Here is a 16,183-nt window from a genome sequence, read left to right as displayed (position 1 = left end):
TCGAATTAGCGGCTGAAATATACGTCGCTCCGAGTGTCTCCTAAAGTCGATTCACAGCTTCCGACAGTTAGCAGGTTTGATTGATTGACTGACGCGGCTCAGTGAGAGCGTGATCACAAGAGGCAGAGACCAGAGAGCGCAATACTCGGCTGCAGTGACACGCGCGGTGGGCAGACGTCGACCGCCAATAGGGGTGATGCGGATGGGGTGGGGATGGGGGTGGGGGAAGCGACAGGGCGCATGCGCCCCCGAACGGCGTCCCTCCACAGACCGAGACCCGCCGAGCAGCGGCACTTCGTTGCTGGCAGCGTCGTCGTAAACAACGCCAGACGCCTAAGACCAAGCCGACGCCAGCTAGCCCCTCCGACACAGGTGCCGTAAACGCTCTGCACTTGCGTTCGCTATCTGTCAGCAATGATATCATCCCATATCCAGAAACGTTCGTTAGATTTTCGACGCATATGGCAGTTACGGACCACAGTAAAATACTGTTTCGTTTCTATCTAGGTGATTACTGGATTCTAGGAACACTGTAGATGTTTTCTGTAATATGTCTAACTATCATTGGCTGGCAGATAGGAACATTGGCGCTACATGCACTGACGTCCGCTTTTCGTCAATTCATTTTAAATTCGTCTTTCTTAGACGCATTTCTAATTTTATTCGTAATCCATCATTAACTTAGCATAATATGTACTTAATGCTCACAACGTTCTGTTACTTAAAAAAGCTATGTTACATATAGCTGATAGCATATTTTTGTTGAATTTAAAGCCGCGACGCATGTTATGTATATGGAATTTCATGTTTTTGCAATTTTTTTCAGTAACTCCGTTCACTTGTTCTCAATAATGCCACTGGTTTTTTGTTTGAATCTTTCTTCATTTTTTCTTTAACATTCTTATGGCAAGCACGCATTTATAGAGGACTCTGAATGAATGCAAAGGAACATTCACATCCTGCTGATGCTATATTTATCTGTGTATCTAACATGATTCCAACACAAATTATTGTAAATGTAACATATATATGTATATATTTCCTGAGTGTAACATTTCTATCACAACGAGGAGAGTATACAGTCGTTTCTTAAATTGATAGTGCAAACTTTCGTCATTACATAACATACAGGCTTAAACTACTATGGCGACACTGTGTTACGGCTTAGTTGCATAGCGACGTCAGTTTCTGCAACTTTTTTTTTTTTTTTTTTTTTTTTTTGTGACACGGAACGATTAAACGCCAGAGGCAGCGGCAGAGTGAGATTTTCTGATTTCGATTTTTTCGTAATTTTACACATTCTTCGGTGAAAAAAATTAAATTGTAACGACAGCATAGATCTGACGGTAATGTATTTTATAAATTTAGTTATATTATCCTACGCGCCATAGCGAGTTATTCTCTAAAGAATACACCAAAGACGGAAGTTATTGCGTTCTTTAGCTTCTGATTAAGGAAAAAAAATTTTTAGTTATTTCGGCTTATATTTCTTGTGGGTGAAAGCCGCGAAACAGTGAGATCTACGCGGCGGCCGAAAGGCTGCGCGGCTTTAAAATACCACCTGTAGGCATCCGAATTGCGGCACGTGGGCGAAGCACAACCTCTTTGACGTCGTCTAGTTAATAGGGATCACCGTAAAGCGCTACCACATTTATACTCTACAGATTACCATAATATGTAAGGCATGTAATAGGTTGTACCACACACACTGTAACGAAAATAATGGTTATATCTGAAATATCCTTCTATACGTTATAAATATTGATATTCCTTTCGCACTTTGCCGGAAAGTCTCAAGCGATTCATAAAATAATGCCCAACGCTCTTCGTATCCGCATAAATGTTCGAGAGGCATCAACGCCTTTTGAAGTAAACCTATGCTACGATTTGCTTCCAAAATAGTAGCTATGATAAGGCAAATTCTTTAACGTAACAATTTCATATATCTGACGATAAATTTTGTATTAAAAATACACATAAAATTTGGTTTTCCTGTTCTTCCTACGATGGACTGATTGAGGAATATTTCGAACGTTGATGTCTTTCTCTTTGGGGAATCTCAAAGGCGTAAATTGGTATCCATGCCCACGTACATCAGAATTTCTGGTAACTGCGCTTAAGTTCGTATACAACATGCGATTCGTAAAATATTTACATTGTCAAATTGTTAGATGTTCGTTAAATATAAGCGAGTGAGGTGGCACAAAAGCCCCACACGGAATTCGCATTCGAAAGGACGGCTGTTCAAATCCCAGTCCAGCCAGTCTGATTTTGGGTTTCCGTGTTTCCCTGAGACTTACGGATCATTTCCCCTATCACCCTTATTCCATTAGAGCTTCTGCTCTGCGTCTATTAATTTCGTCGTCGACGGGACGTTAAACCTTAATCTTCAGCTTTTTTCAGAATTTGCGTCCAGGTGTTCACGAATTTTTGTAATAGAGATTGGTTGTCAGCGCATTTAATGTGTGGAGATCATCATCAAGGCATACCAAGAGAAGCACAAATGGATGTAGAAACGTTTGCGGATAGATGTTAGGTCAATTCCGCAGAAAGAATTTACGATAGAGAGTATTGTCTGCTCATATTCGAAACAATAATGTTACCAGTTCTCGCAACACTGAAATAATACCGCATGCCTACACTACTCAAAATGATTTGAGGAAAATACACCCAGATGGATTTCGGCATAACTCCTAGAAGATCTGATTGGTGCAGACATTGATATTAATTCATAGCCTCCTAAGGTAAGTACATAATTAAGCAGTTGTGTTCTATTTAGGTAACACATTTTCCCATCAGAATAGCATAAATGATGGAGTGATGCGTTTTTCAGTTCATCTGAAGATCAGCAGAAAGAAAATTGACAGAGACTCAAATTGTGGGCCTTAGCCTTTCGTTGGCAAGAGCTCTACCAACTGAGCTACCCAAGCACGACTCACGACCCCTCCTCACAGTTGTACTTCCGCCAGTACTCATCTCCTACCTTCAAAACTTCACAGAAGATCTCCTGCGAAATTAGCACTCCTGGGAGAAAGGACATTGCGGAGACATGGCTTAGCCTCAGGCAGGAAGACGTTTCCAGAATGAATTTTTCGCAGGAGAGATTCTGTAAAGATGGAAGATTGGAGATTAGGAACTCGCGGAAGTGAAGCTGTGAAGACGGGTCTTGATTCATGCTTGAGTAACTAAGTCGGTTGCGCACTTGCCCACGAAAGACAAAGGTACCGAGTTCGAGCGTCGGTCCAGCACAAGTTTTAATCTGCCAGGGAGTTTAAACAAAATACCTTTACTGTTGCAGGCAAACAAAAAATTTAAGCAAGAGTAGGGAGTCTATTCTAAAGTGGACGTCTTTACACATTTGAGAGAGAGCAGTGCTAGAAAATGCACTAATGAACCAAAAGAACTACTGCCCACTGTAGTGTTGAATACCACCTGCTGGCGTTGCGAGCACGTGACGCAGTAAAGAAACTTCAGGGTGGTTATAGTTAAACTTCTGCTACTTGAGAGGGCTCCCATGAAAACCGAATGACCGTAGGACAATGAAACTTTGTGGAAACATTTGTAAAGATATGCGGAAGAGAAATAACCAATAAAAGATTGAAAGAAACACATTTTAATTTCTACATAGGAGGGTAACATTTGTTAATTTCGTACCATATTTACGTACCAGGTCACAAACGTTGATTAATGTGACGACCATGTGCATCCACGATAACCTGGAGGGGTACCAGAGATACCATTTCACAACTTTTCACAGTACCTTTCGAACGGTGGACCATAGAATATATAGCTGTTGTGACACAGCCGGCCGGAGTGGCCGTGCGGTTCTAGGCGCTACAGTCTGGAACCGAGCGCCCGCTACGGTCGCAGGTTCGAATCCAGCCTCGGGCATGGATGTGTGTGATGTCCTTAGGTTTAAGTAGTTCTAAGTTCTAGGCGACTGATGACCTCAGAAGTTAAGTCGCATAGTGCTCAGAGCCATTTGAACCATTTGTTGTGACACAACTCGCGCGGCCCCTCCCGCCGGAGGTTCGAGTCCTCCGTCGGGCATGGGTGTGTGTGTTGTTCTTAGCATAAGTTAGTTTAAGTAGTGTGTAAGTCTAGGGACCGATACCTAAGCAGTTTGGTCCCTTAGGAATTCACAGACATTTGACAATTGACATAGCTCTTGCACTGCTTGGAGATTGCCCACTGTGTCAGCCATGGCAACAGTACCTTCTTAAACAATTTGTGGCGCAATTGGCCGTAGGCCTCTCCCAGGAGCAATTCCCAAATTGCCAGTTAATTCGAACTTCCGATTCGCATTGTTCAAGCCCGATGCGGGAAAACGACCTGTCTGTATTCGTTTAATGCGTCGATACTCACGAAGAGCAACAGCACTGTTGCTATTGTTTTGAAGAAACAGCACTACGAGTAGAGCTCTGGTCACCTTGTCCATACCCTTGTTGAGTGTCTGCAATTTCAAAAAATGATTCAAATGGCTCTGAGCACTATGGGACTTAACATCTGAGATCATGAGTCCCCTAGAACTTGGAACTAGTTAAACCGCCGGCCGAGGTGACCGAGCAGCTCTAGCCGCTAAAGTCTGGAACAGCGTGACTGCTACGGTCGCAGGTTCGAATCCTGCCTCGGGCATGGATGTTTGTGATGTCCTTAGGTTAGTTAGTTTTAAGTAGTTCTAAGTTCTAGGGGACTGATGACCTCAGGAGTTAAGTCCCATAGTGCTCAGAGCCATTTTGAACTACTTAAACCTAACTAACCTAAGGACATCACACATACCCATGCCCGAGGCAGGATTCGAACCTGTGACCGTAGCGGTCGCGCGGTTCCAGACTGAAGGGCCTAGAACCGCTCGGCCACTGCGGCCGGCAACTGTCTGCAACTGTAAAGCATACTGATGTTTGTGTTTGAACCCTATGTCGTCCACCAATACCGGTCCCTAACGTTCAAGGAATGACACTAGCACCACTAACAACGCAAGTTTTCCAGTGCACAGTCTGAAATCATTCTTATTAAGTTGGGTGACCATACGGTAAGTAGTTTTCCGTCTAAACCATATCAAGTAGCGGAAATTTAATTCTAACCACCCTATACATGAACGGCGAAGAGATGAACTGGCAATCGTTCTAGCGACAGCTGCAAATGGAGAAATCCTGTGACATTAACGACTTTGGCTATGGCCTGCGAACGAGCGTATCAGGAATCGCGAAGTTGGGTGGTTATTCACAACAAATGTTGTAAGCATCTATGAAAAGTGGTCGAAGGACGTCGAAATCAGGAGTAGATGACTGTGTGTTGGACGTGCATGCCTCAAACGAAACGTCTGTCGAAGCCGAGCCTGCTCTGCGAAGGCTTCTGTGGCTGATTGGACGACAGAGTACACACCTGACTCACTCACAAGTGATGGAGAGCACCGTTTAGCGCACATAGCTGAACATGGGCTCCGAAGCAGACAATCCATACGTGTTCCCATGCTGATTCAATGACATCGTAAATTACGATTGCAATGAATACGTCATCACTTACGTTTTGTTAACCCAAATCGATGGCAGTGTCCGAATACGCCGTCATCCAGGCAAACAGCTGCTCGAAGCATGCACGGCCGTATAGACACAGGTCGATGGGTGGAATATTAAGCTGTGGGGGACGTTCTCCTAAGCTTCCATACGACCCGTGGTAGTAATCGAAATCATCATGGCAGCTGTCGACTGCGTGAACGCTATTGCGGACAACTTGCATCCTTTCGTGCTTGACGCAGTGGTTCGACACTGGACTCGCATTCGGGAGGACGGTTCAATCTCGCGTCCGGCCATCCTGATTTAGGTTTTCCGTGATTTCCCTAAATCACTCCAGGCAAATGCCGGGATGGTTCCTCTTAAAGGGCACGGCCGACTTCCTTCCCCGTCCTTCCCTAATCCGATGAGACCGATGACCACGCTGTCTGGTCTCCTTCCCAAAACCAACCAACCAACCTTCGTGCTTGAGTCTTCGCCGACGGCGATGGCATCTTCCAGCAGCATATCTGTTCCTGTCACAAGGCCAGAATCGTTCTAAAATATTTTGAGGAGCATGACAGCGCACTCACGCCGATATCTTTGCCACTAAATGTACCTAATCTAAGCCCAATGGAATATATCTGGGACGCTATCGGGCGCCAGCTTCGCACCAACAAACCCCCGTCCCGTAATTAACAGGGTTTGGGTGATCTGTGAGCAGACATGTGGTGTCACGTACCAGCAGAAAATTAATAAGAATTTGTCGAGTCTATGCAAAGTAGAGTCGCTGCTGTTATTGCGGTCCAGTGGTTGGCCAACTTGTTATTAGGCAAGTGGTCGTGATTTTTTAGCTCGTTGGTATATTCAGTAACGTGCTGCTCCATCATTTATATCCTGCTTGCTTGGATCCCTCTTGGTATGCTGTTCACAACGTGTTCGAGACGTTGTTGCTGGAGTCTGGCCATTCTTCGACGGTGCCTCTCCTGAGATCATCACGTATGTGAGAAGGATTACTGCGACAGTGCACTGCAAGTCGCAACCGATGCCAAGCATGGTCAAGCAGTTTCATGTCAGAAGCTACCACAAGTTATTCCATTCAGTTGATTCCTGCAGCCTGGAGGAGGGTCTAGTCGAGGTGGTTGCGCTATGCTCTAGGGTTATATTGGTTGAAATGGCTCTGAGCACTATGGGACTTAACATCTGAGATCATCAGTCCCCTAGAACTTAGAACTACTTAAACCTAACTAACCTAAGGACATCACACACATCCATGCCCGAGGCAGGATTCGAACCTGCGACCATAGCAGTCGCGCGGTTCCGGACTGAAGCGCCTAGAACCGCGTGTCCACCGCGGCCGGCTCTAGGGTTATATTCTTGAAAGACGAACCCATAGACGAAATTTTAACAGCAAGGATGTTCAGCAGACTGGAGAAACCTATCTCGATACTACACAGCTGATAAATTACCGTCGCTAGCGATGAGACGTATCCGATATTTGTATATGATACCAGTCCAAACATGAATGATATACCTCCCTGCTGAACTCCAGGACTATATTGGTACTTAGCCGCCTCATATTCTTCTACAACTATCAGGTGTTCTTCACACTAATTTAAAATTTTCCCTCACTTGCCAAAATAACGGGTATTACAGACAAGTACATACAAAACGTTTATTAAACATCACAATTTGCTTTCCTTATATAGGATTTTGTTCAAAATTCAATTTTAAATAGTCTCTCAGTTTCCAAAAAAGCGGGCGCTGCAAATAAACACATATATCACATTCATTAAGCAGCATGGTTTACATTCTTTGTATAGGATTTTGTTCAAAATACAGTTTTAAATTTTCTCTCAAGTGCACAGCTGCTCGAAATAAAGGATTTTATCTGTTTTGCATATTATCTTCTGTTGTTTTTGGTATATTTTGGCATACTTCCTGAGAAAAAGCAACCTCAGTCTCATTAGTGATTCAAGATCATGGATGATGTGTAATAATGCTATCGCTTTCACAATATGTACTGCATTTTCTACATTGGTTCCGACAGGTTTTTGCAAAATTCATAATTTAACCTCTATGGAACGACATGAACATTCTACAATCATTCTCGACAGAGAACTTATAGCCTTTTTGGAAAAGAGCTCATTAATTATTTCTTTACAGTAAATTCTACATACCCTAAAAAATATATGGTCACTTGATACACGATCATGGCAAAAAATGTATTTCAGATATTTTTAGTCGTCCCATTTTTATCGCATGCCGGAAGGGGAATCCATCAAAAACACCTGCGTCGCTCCCCTTGGCTTAGGAGCCTAAATTCACCATAACAAACCCATAATTTGCATCAGTGACAACTAATAATCAAACCGAAAAGGATTTATAGCAATAATAAATGGAACCAGATTTACTTGGATTTTTAATGCGATTGTGTTTTCCATCGATACTGCCAAGACAGTTAGGGAATTGCCATTTGTCCCAAAAGAATTGTGCTATTTTTTAACGTCATCCACTGTTGACTCCGGCAAGTAATACATTAACGATGTTGTCCATAGACTTTTGCAAAGTTCTAGAACGATTGCGTAAATAGCCATTCTTCTTAATCCTGAAATAAAGAGCGAGTTGGCGAAACTGTATAGTTTGAATCAAATTACAGACTAGGGACCGATGACCGTTGCAGTCTGGTCCCTTTAATCCCACAAACCACCCAAATTACAGACTTGGTTTTACAGTGTCCATATACAGGGTGGTATATTGATCGTGACCGGGCCAAAAATCTCACGAAATAAGCGTCAAACTAAAAAACTACACAGAACGAAACTTGTTTAGCTTGAAGGGGGGAACCAGATGGCGCTATGGTTGGCCCGCTAGATGGCGCTGCCTTAGGTCAAACGTATATCAACTGCGTTTTTTTAAATAGTAACCAACATTTTTATTACATATTCGTGTAGTACGTAAAGAAATATGAATGTTTTAGTTGGACCACTTTTTTCGCTTTGTGATAGTTGGCGCTGTAATAGTCACAAACATATGATTCACAATTTTAGACGAACAGTTCGTAACAGGTAGGTTTTTTTAAATTAAAATACAGAATGTAGGTACGTTTGAACTCCACCACTGCCGGTCCCAAGTCCGGGGCCTCATTTCGCAAGTGATGAGGAAGGTGGAGGGGGAGGAGTAACACCTCGTTAAAAAAAACCTGGGTCCATCTGGCTCCGGATGGTAGCACCCTGTAAGGGCCCCTGCCTAGGGTTACTAGGTGAAACCTGGTCAACGGTCTCAAAGGCGGAAGAGGAAGTTCAGATTCCCAACGGCGGAGAGAGCGGAAGAACTACCTCCAGGACTCACAATCTTGGTTGTACGTTTTGTGGCCTTTGGGCCACACCCAAAATAACTTTCATCAATCATGGAAGTGTGTGATGTAAACTATTTTACCCCAGGTGGACGATCCACCGTACGCCAGTACGTCAGCAGACATTCGGATTCTGGGGAGTCTGCAACATTGCACAAAGACAAGTCGGAGTGTCTTGGAATCTCATCCAAATTTCAATATAGGCAATCAACGTACCTAGCAACTTTCAATGCAAACTCATTGTTGAAAACCGGAAAACTAAAACATCTAACAGATGCGCTAAAGAACCACAACATACTCATAACAGCCATTCAAGAGACACGATACATGGATACAGATACCTTCGATTCCGAAGGTTTTAGGATATACAAAGGGAAAGTGGGACCGAGAGTAATGAAAAATGTACCACATCTTGGTACAGCCTTTATAATCAACAAACAAATCTTGAACTCAATAGTTGGCTTTGATTCCCAATCAGAAAGAATCTCAAGTCTTACATTCACAAGCACAAACAAAATCTACACAATTATCAATACACATGCCCCTATAAACGAGGATAACAGGTAAAACAAAGAAAAAGTGGAGGCCTTTTGGAATCATCTAGATGACATTATTCAGAAAATTCCAGATAAAAACATCATCATTCTTCTTGGAGATTTTAATGCACAGATTGGTAAAGAAAAAAGATATAAGAAAATAGTTGGAAACTATCCTGCACACAAGAGAACAAACAGAAATGGTGTGAGACTAATAGAACTTTGCCAAGCACACAATTTAATTCTTAAATCCACAGCTTTCAAAAAACTACCACGAAGACAAAAAACATGGGTATCCCCAAATCCTAGCCTTGGGGAATTTCAACTTGATCATGTCGCAATTAAGAAGATTTCTAGCAAAGAAATCATGAACGTTAGGGTACTCAGGGGTGCAAACTTGGATTCAGACCATTACCTTTCTAAAATTAAGTTCAAAGTCATCCCAAACAGGAAACGCAGCATGAAACAAATTAAGGGACGGAAGTATAGCACAGAAAAGATATTAAAATCAGATGAATTTACAAAAGCAACAGAAACCATTCAGACACAAAGCTGGGGGGATATCAAGGAAAATCTCATTACTACAGCTGAACGGATAGCACCTAACAAAAAAAGTAAAAAACATGCCTGGTGGTCGCTGGAATGTGATGCCCTCATTGAAACGAGAAAACAGGCATGGCAAAATTGGCAATCACAGAAAACAGAAGAAAGTAGACTGAATTTCATTACAGTTAGAAAACTGGTGGATAAAAATATAAAAAGGATTAAGAAGACACATGAAAACAAAACTCTCCTCCAAATTGATGAAGAATTTGCTAAAAACAACACAAGGAGCTTTTACAGAACTTTCAAACAAAGGTTATCAAGATACAAAGCACCCACCCTCCAATTTCGAGATGTAAATGGGACCATCGCTCACAACAACACGGAAAACTGCAAAATACTAGCAGGCTACTTTGAGAAACTCTTGAATTGTGAACCCATCCTTGAAAAATTTGAATCCATTCCAAACAACCGTGAGAAGCCGGATTCAGAACCACCGACGACTGAAGAACTACAGAAGGTCATCTCAGAACTTAAAAACAACAAGGCGTCCGGAGAAAATCAAATAGTGGCCGAACTATGGAAAAAGGCTGACAAAAATGCAGTTACATCCCTAAAATGTGTTTTCGATCAAATCTGGAAAGAAGAAGAGATCCCCGCAGAATGGAGAACAGCTCTCATCCACCCCATCCATAAGAAAGGTTTGAAGACAGACCCCAACAATTACAGAGGAATATCACTGCTGGATATAACGTACAAGATTCTTTCTAAAGTCCTTTTGAACAGGGCAGAGCCGCAATTGGATCCGCAAATCGGGGAATACCAGGGAGGTTTTAGAAATGGTAGATCATGTTCGGAACAAATACTGAACCTCAAAAACATCATGGCTTACCAAAAATCAAGGGCAAAGACATACGTAATCTCCTTCATTGATTTCAAAAAAGCATATGACTCGATTGATAGAGAATCTCTGTTATCAGTCCTGGAAGAAATGGGTTTGGATAAGAAAACAACTAATATTATAAAAGCGACCCTTACGAATACATTTTCGAAAGTTAAATTTATGGGCGAACTATCGGAACCCTTTGAAATAAAAACGGGAGTGCGACAGGGCGATGGCTCTCACCGTTGCTGTTCAATTGTGCTCTTGAGAAAGTAGTCAGAGAATGGAACACAAATATTAAGAGTGGTATAAGACTGGGTTGCAAAAAAAGGAACCTTAAAGTAAATTGCATTGCTTTTGCAGATGATATGGCCCTGTTTGCTGAAACAATGGAAGAAGCACGGGAGCAAATCCTTGAACTAAAGAAACAAGCAGCTAAAATTGGTCTTCACATCTCCTCTGAAAAAACTAAGATATTGACAAACATCAAGCACTCATGTAAATACCTCAAAGTTCAAGAACAGAAGATTGAAATAGTAAAAGAATTCAAATATCTCGGAGAATGGATTACTTGGAATGCTGGGGAAAGCAAAGCAATGGAATCCAGAAAAAATAAACTTGAATTGGCCTTCCAACTAACAAAAAATACATACAACAAAAAATCCCTTTCATGGGGGTCCAAAATTACACATTACAAGACAGTGATTAAGCCAGAAGCACTGTATGCAGCAGAAACACTTAACATGAATTTCAAAGGCCAAATGGAGAAACTTGAGATAAAGGAAAGAAAAATTTTAAGAAAAATCATTGGGCCAAAATTTCAAGACAATAAGATTATATACATTAAAAATGAAACTCTCTACAAGAAAATTGAAAAACTTTCAGATTCTATGCGAAAAAGGAGAATAAATTTTTATGGTCATCTTCTCAGAATGAATTCCAACAGATTAACTAAACAAATCTTTGACTTCTTCCGTAACCGAAAAACGAAGCCCAACTGGTTTAAAGAAACTGAGAAAGACCTAGTGGAATTAAATATTTCAGAAAATTCACTTATTGATCGAACTGCTAAATTAATTACTAAAGATGAAAACATAAGGTTCCAAGACAAATCCACACAAAAGTCCAAATCCTTCATTTCGGAAGAAGAGAGGAGAAGAAGATCAGAAAGAATGAAGAAATACTGGGCCCTAAGAAAAGAACAACGCACAAAGAAATGATTGATCCAGCGTACCCCAAAGAGGGTGAAACGAAAGAAGAAAGAAGAAGTAGGTACGTTTGAACATTTTATTTCGGTTGCTCCAATGTGATGCATGTACCTTTGTCAACTTACCATGCTGTTACAGCGTGATTACCTGTAAATACCACAATAATGCAATAAATGCTTAGAATGATGTCCGTCAACCTCAATGCATTTGGCAATACGTGTAATGACATTCCTCTCAACAGCGAGTAGTTCGCCTTCCGTAATGTTCCCACATGCATTGACAATGCGCTGACGCATGTTGTCAGGCGTTGTCGGTGGATCACGATAGTAAATATCCTTCAACTTTCCCCACAGAAAGAAATCCGGGGATGTCAGATAGGGTGAACGTGCGGGCCATGGTATGGTGCTTCGACGACCAATCCACGTGTCATGAAATATGCTATTCAATACCGCTTCAACCACACGCGAACTATGTGCCGGACATCCATCATATTGGAAGTACATAGCCATTCTGTCATGCAGTGAAACATCTTGTAGTAACATCGGTAGAACATTGCGTAGGAAATCAGCACACATTGCACCATTTAGATTGCCATCGATCAAATGGTGGCCAATTATCCTTCCTACTATAGTGCCACACCATACATTAACCCGCCAAGGTCACTGATGTTCCACCTGTCGCAGCCATCGTGGATTTTCCGTTGCCCAACAGTGCATATTATGCCGGTTTACGTTACCGCTGTTGATGAATGACGCTTCGTCGCTAAATAGAACGCGTCCAAAAAATCTGTCATCGTCCCGTAATTTCCCTTGTGTCCAGTGGCAGAACTGAACATGACGTTCAAAGTCGTCGCCATGCAATTCCTGGTGCATATAAATATGGTACGGGAGCAGTCGATGTTGATGTAGCATTCTCAATACCGACGTTTTTGAAATTCCCGATTCTCGCTCAATTTGTCTGCTACTGATGTGCGGATTAGCCGGTATGGCAGCTAAAACACCTACTTGTGCATCATCATTTGTTGCAGGTCGTGGTTGACGTTTCACATGTGGCTGAGCACTTCCTGTTTCCTTAAATAACGTACCTATCCGGCGAACGGTCCGGACACTTGGATAATGTCGTCCAGGATACCGAGCAGAATACATAGCACACGCCCGTTGGGCATTTTGATCACAATAGCCATACATCAACACGATATCGACCTTTTCCGCAATTGGTAAACGGTCCATTTTAACACGGGTAATGTATCAAGAAGCAAATACCGTCCGCACTGGTGGAATGTTACGCGATACCACGTACTTATACGTTTGTGACTGTTACAGCGCCATCTATCACAAAGCGAAAAAAGTGGTCGAACTAAAACATTCATATTCCTTTACGTACTACACGAATATGTAATAAAAAATGGGGGGTTCCTATTTAAAAAAAAACGCAGTTGATATCCGTTTGACCTATGGCAGCGCCATCTAGCGGGCTAACCATAGCGCCATCTGGTTTCCCCCTGCAAGCTAGACGAGTTTCGTTCTTTGTAATTTTTTTGTTTGATGCTTATTTCGTGAGATATTACGCCCGGTCACTATCAATGGACGACCCTGTATAATGAAACGTTGTTGGTAACATGCGAGCGTACTTCTTGGGTAGCAATATTCAACAATTCAGTTCTTCATACAGATGGTGAAATTCTCCGTTAATATTGGAAATTTGTGGTAAGGTCTTATAAAAATGTTCAAATGTGTGTGAAATCTTATGGGACTTAACTGCTAAGGTCATCAGTCCCTAAGCTTACACACTATTTAACCTAAATTATCCTAAGGACAAATACAAACACCCATGCCCGAGGGAGGACTCGAACCTCCGCCGGGACCAGCCGCGCCGTCCTTGACTGCAGCGCCTGAGACCGCTCGGCTAATCCCACGCGGCTAAGGTCTTATAGGATCAAACTGCCGGGGTAATAACGAACTGCAGGTTAAAACTAAAGAGTTTGCAAAAACGTGGGAAATGAAGGATATGAGACCTGGATAAGTTGAAAGAACTGCTTAATCAAACTTAATTAACTTACGCTAAGGACGACACACACACCAATGCCCGACGGAGGACTCGAACCTCCGACGGGGAGAGCCCTTCGGACCGTGACCAAACGCCTCAGACCGCGCGGCTCCGTTAATATGCCTTTCCATATATACAATTTAAGCTACTAGTATCATCCCTTTGTCGTAGACGATGTTTCTTCAGTATTTCAATTTTAATATACAAGTCATTAAAAACGTCCTTCATCTGTCCATAATGAACGTACTTGTGCTGACTGGACCGGCGTGCTGATGGCGGAATAACGCGTCTATTTCCACGAACTCTTCTCGACTGAGCTGCTTAGGTAGCGCACTCGACGCCAGCACGCTCAAATAAAATACTTCAACTTCTGTTTCCTACATTCTGCTGTGAGATATGTCTCTTGGTTCAATTTTAAAAACAATTCCGGTGTTTTAGTTGCATTTCATGCGCAACAATGTAGGACCTAAACTGATCCAAACGAAGGAAGCCAGTGACAACATTTTTCACTGTAAAACCTTCAAATTTTATGTGATAGCCTACTTAGAAATTAAGTATCATAATAACTATGAGCAGTTTCGAAGACACAGACACTTTATCATCAAGCTGCAATGTAAAACTATAAGATGCGAAAAATATCAATTTTATGAACCAATAAGTTTCCTCAGAATCGAATGAAAAGTAATGTATAATGGCTAAAACGCATATACCGAAATAAGTATTTTTTTTAATTTTTAAAGTAAAAGGAGAATCTCTACCGAAAAACTAACAACAGTGGATGCTGTAGCTTTGCCTCATTAATATACAGTATGTTTTACAGCAGGAAAGTCGGAAAACCCATTTCTCACGTGTAATGGGATCGGCCGCGCTGCGCAGGTAGGACAGAGTAGCCGCATCACACAGCTTTGTATTGGATCGCTCGCCTACACTCGGAATCCCGCGCTGCGCTGCGTATGCATCTGACTGCTCACGAAGGGAGAGGTGGAAGTGCTGTGATCTAATTACTCTGTGCTACGTGCGCAGTCCACCCGCGAGGCGGCTGATGAAAATACATGAGAAAAGTTAGTTTTCCAAACAACTTTCTGGAGAGGGCAGCCACAGCTCAGACAGATTGTGAATAGCAATAACAGCAGTCAATAACTATTCGGATTAGCATAAAAATTGTACCTCTTAAAAGACAAGAATGAAGTCCTTCCGTAAGCCGCACGGCTGTATGAAAGAGCATTATTAACACTACCGGTTTCACGTCAGTATAGACGCATCTTTAGGTTTATAGTGGTTACATTTCCATACTCTGGATGAACAATTAAGGAGTCCCAGCTTTTAGGAAGTTGTCCACGTTAAGAATCAAACCGCACTGGTAGGTTGTCAAATGAAATTGAGTACACCCAAAAGATGCTTGTAAAAATGTACAAAGTTCATTAAACAGTGATGCTTTGTATATTTTGAGAAGCATCTTTTGGGTGTTCTCAATTTTATTATGACAGCCCACTACTGTGGACTGACTCTTCATGTGGACATCTTCCCGAAAGCTGGAACTCTGTAATTCCCCATCTACAGCACAGAAATGTAACCTTATAAACCTAAAGATGAGTCTATACTCTTGTAAAACCAGTAGCTGCGAATAAAACACCTTCATACAGTTGTGCGGAATTTAGAAACACATAATCAATCTTGACTTTTTAATTGTTATAATGTTTATGATAATTTGAATGCTTATAAAGTGTTGACTGCTGTTATTCGCAATTAGTTTTGCGATCTTCTAGCTATAAAGAATACTGTATTTAATGAAACAAAGCTACATCAACTCATGGAGTTAGTATTTTGGGCAGAGTGTCTCCTTTCGTTTTAAAAAATAAAAAACAACTTCTTTCGCTTTTGTGCGTTTTCTTTACTATAAAATACTTCTCATTCGGTTCTGAAGAAAGTAATCGGTCCAAAATATTTATTTTTGCACATCTCATAGTTTGACAAAACAGCTTCGTAATGAAGTGTCTATTTTTTGGATATTCGTCAAAGTTACTGTGATATTATTTTCTGACTAAACTTCACAAAAAATTTGAAGGATTTACAGCGAAAAATGTGGTCGCTGGGTACTATACTTTTGGTTCATTTTAGCT

At 41.8% G+C, this 16,183-nt stretch overlaps 1 long non-coding RNA gene across 1 annotated transcript in view; it reads left to right on the top strand.

Moving 5' to 3' along the window:
* The first annotated feature begins 304 nt into the window (after positions 1 to 304).
* Positions 305 to 16,183, top strand: part of LOC124556748 — a 212,721-nt gene continuing 196,842 nt past the window's right edge. Inside the window, exon 1 of the long non-coding RNA XR_006968679.1 lies at positions 305 to 372. This is a non-coding gene — a long non-coding RNA (uncharacterized LOC124556748). The remainder of the gene's footprint in view (positions 373 to 16,183) is intronic.

This window comes from Schistocerca americana, chromosome X, assembly GCF_021461395.2.
Source record: "Schistocerca americana isolate TAMUIC-IGC-003095 chromosome X, iqSchAmer2.1, whole genome shotgun sequence".
NCBI classification, from domain to species: Eukaryota; Metazoa; Arthropoda; class Insecta; order Orthoptera; family Acrididae; genus Schistocerca; species Schistocerca americana.
The sequence above is the reverse complement of the archived record's forward strand: the minus strand, read 5'-3'. Positions and strand labels throughout refer to the sequence as shown.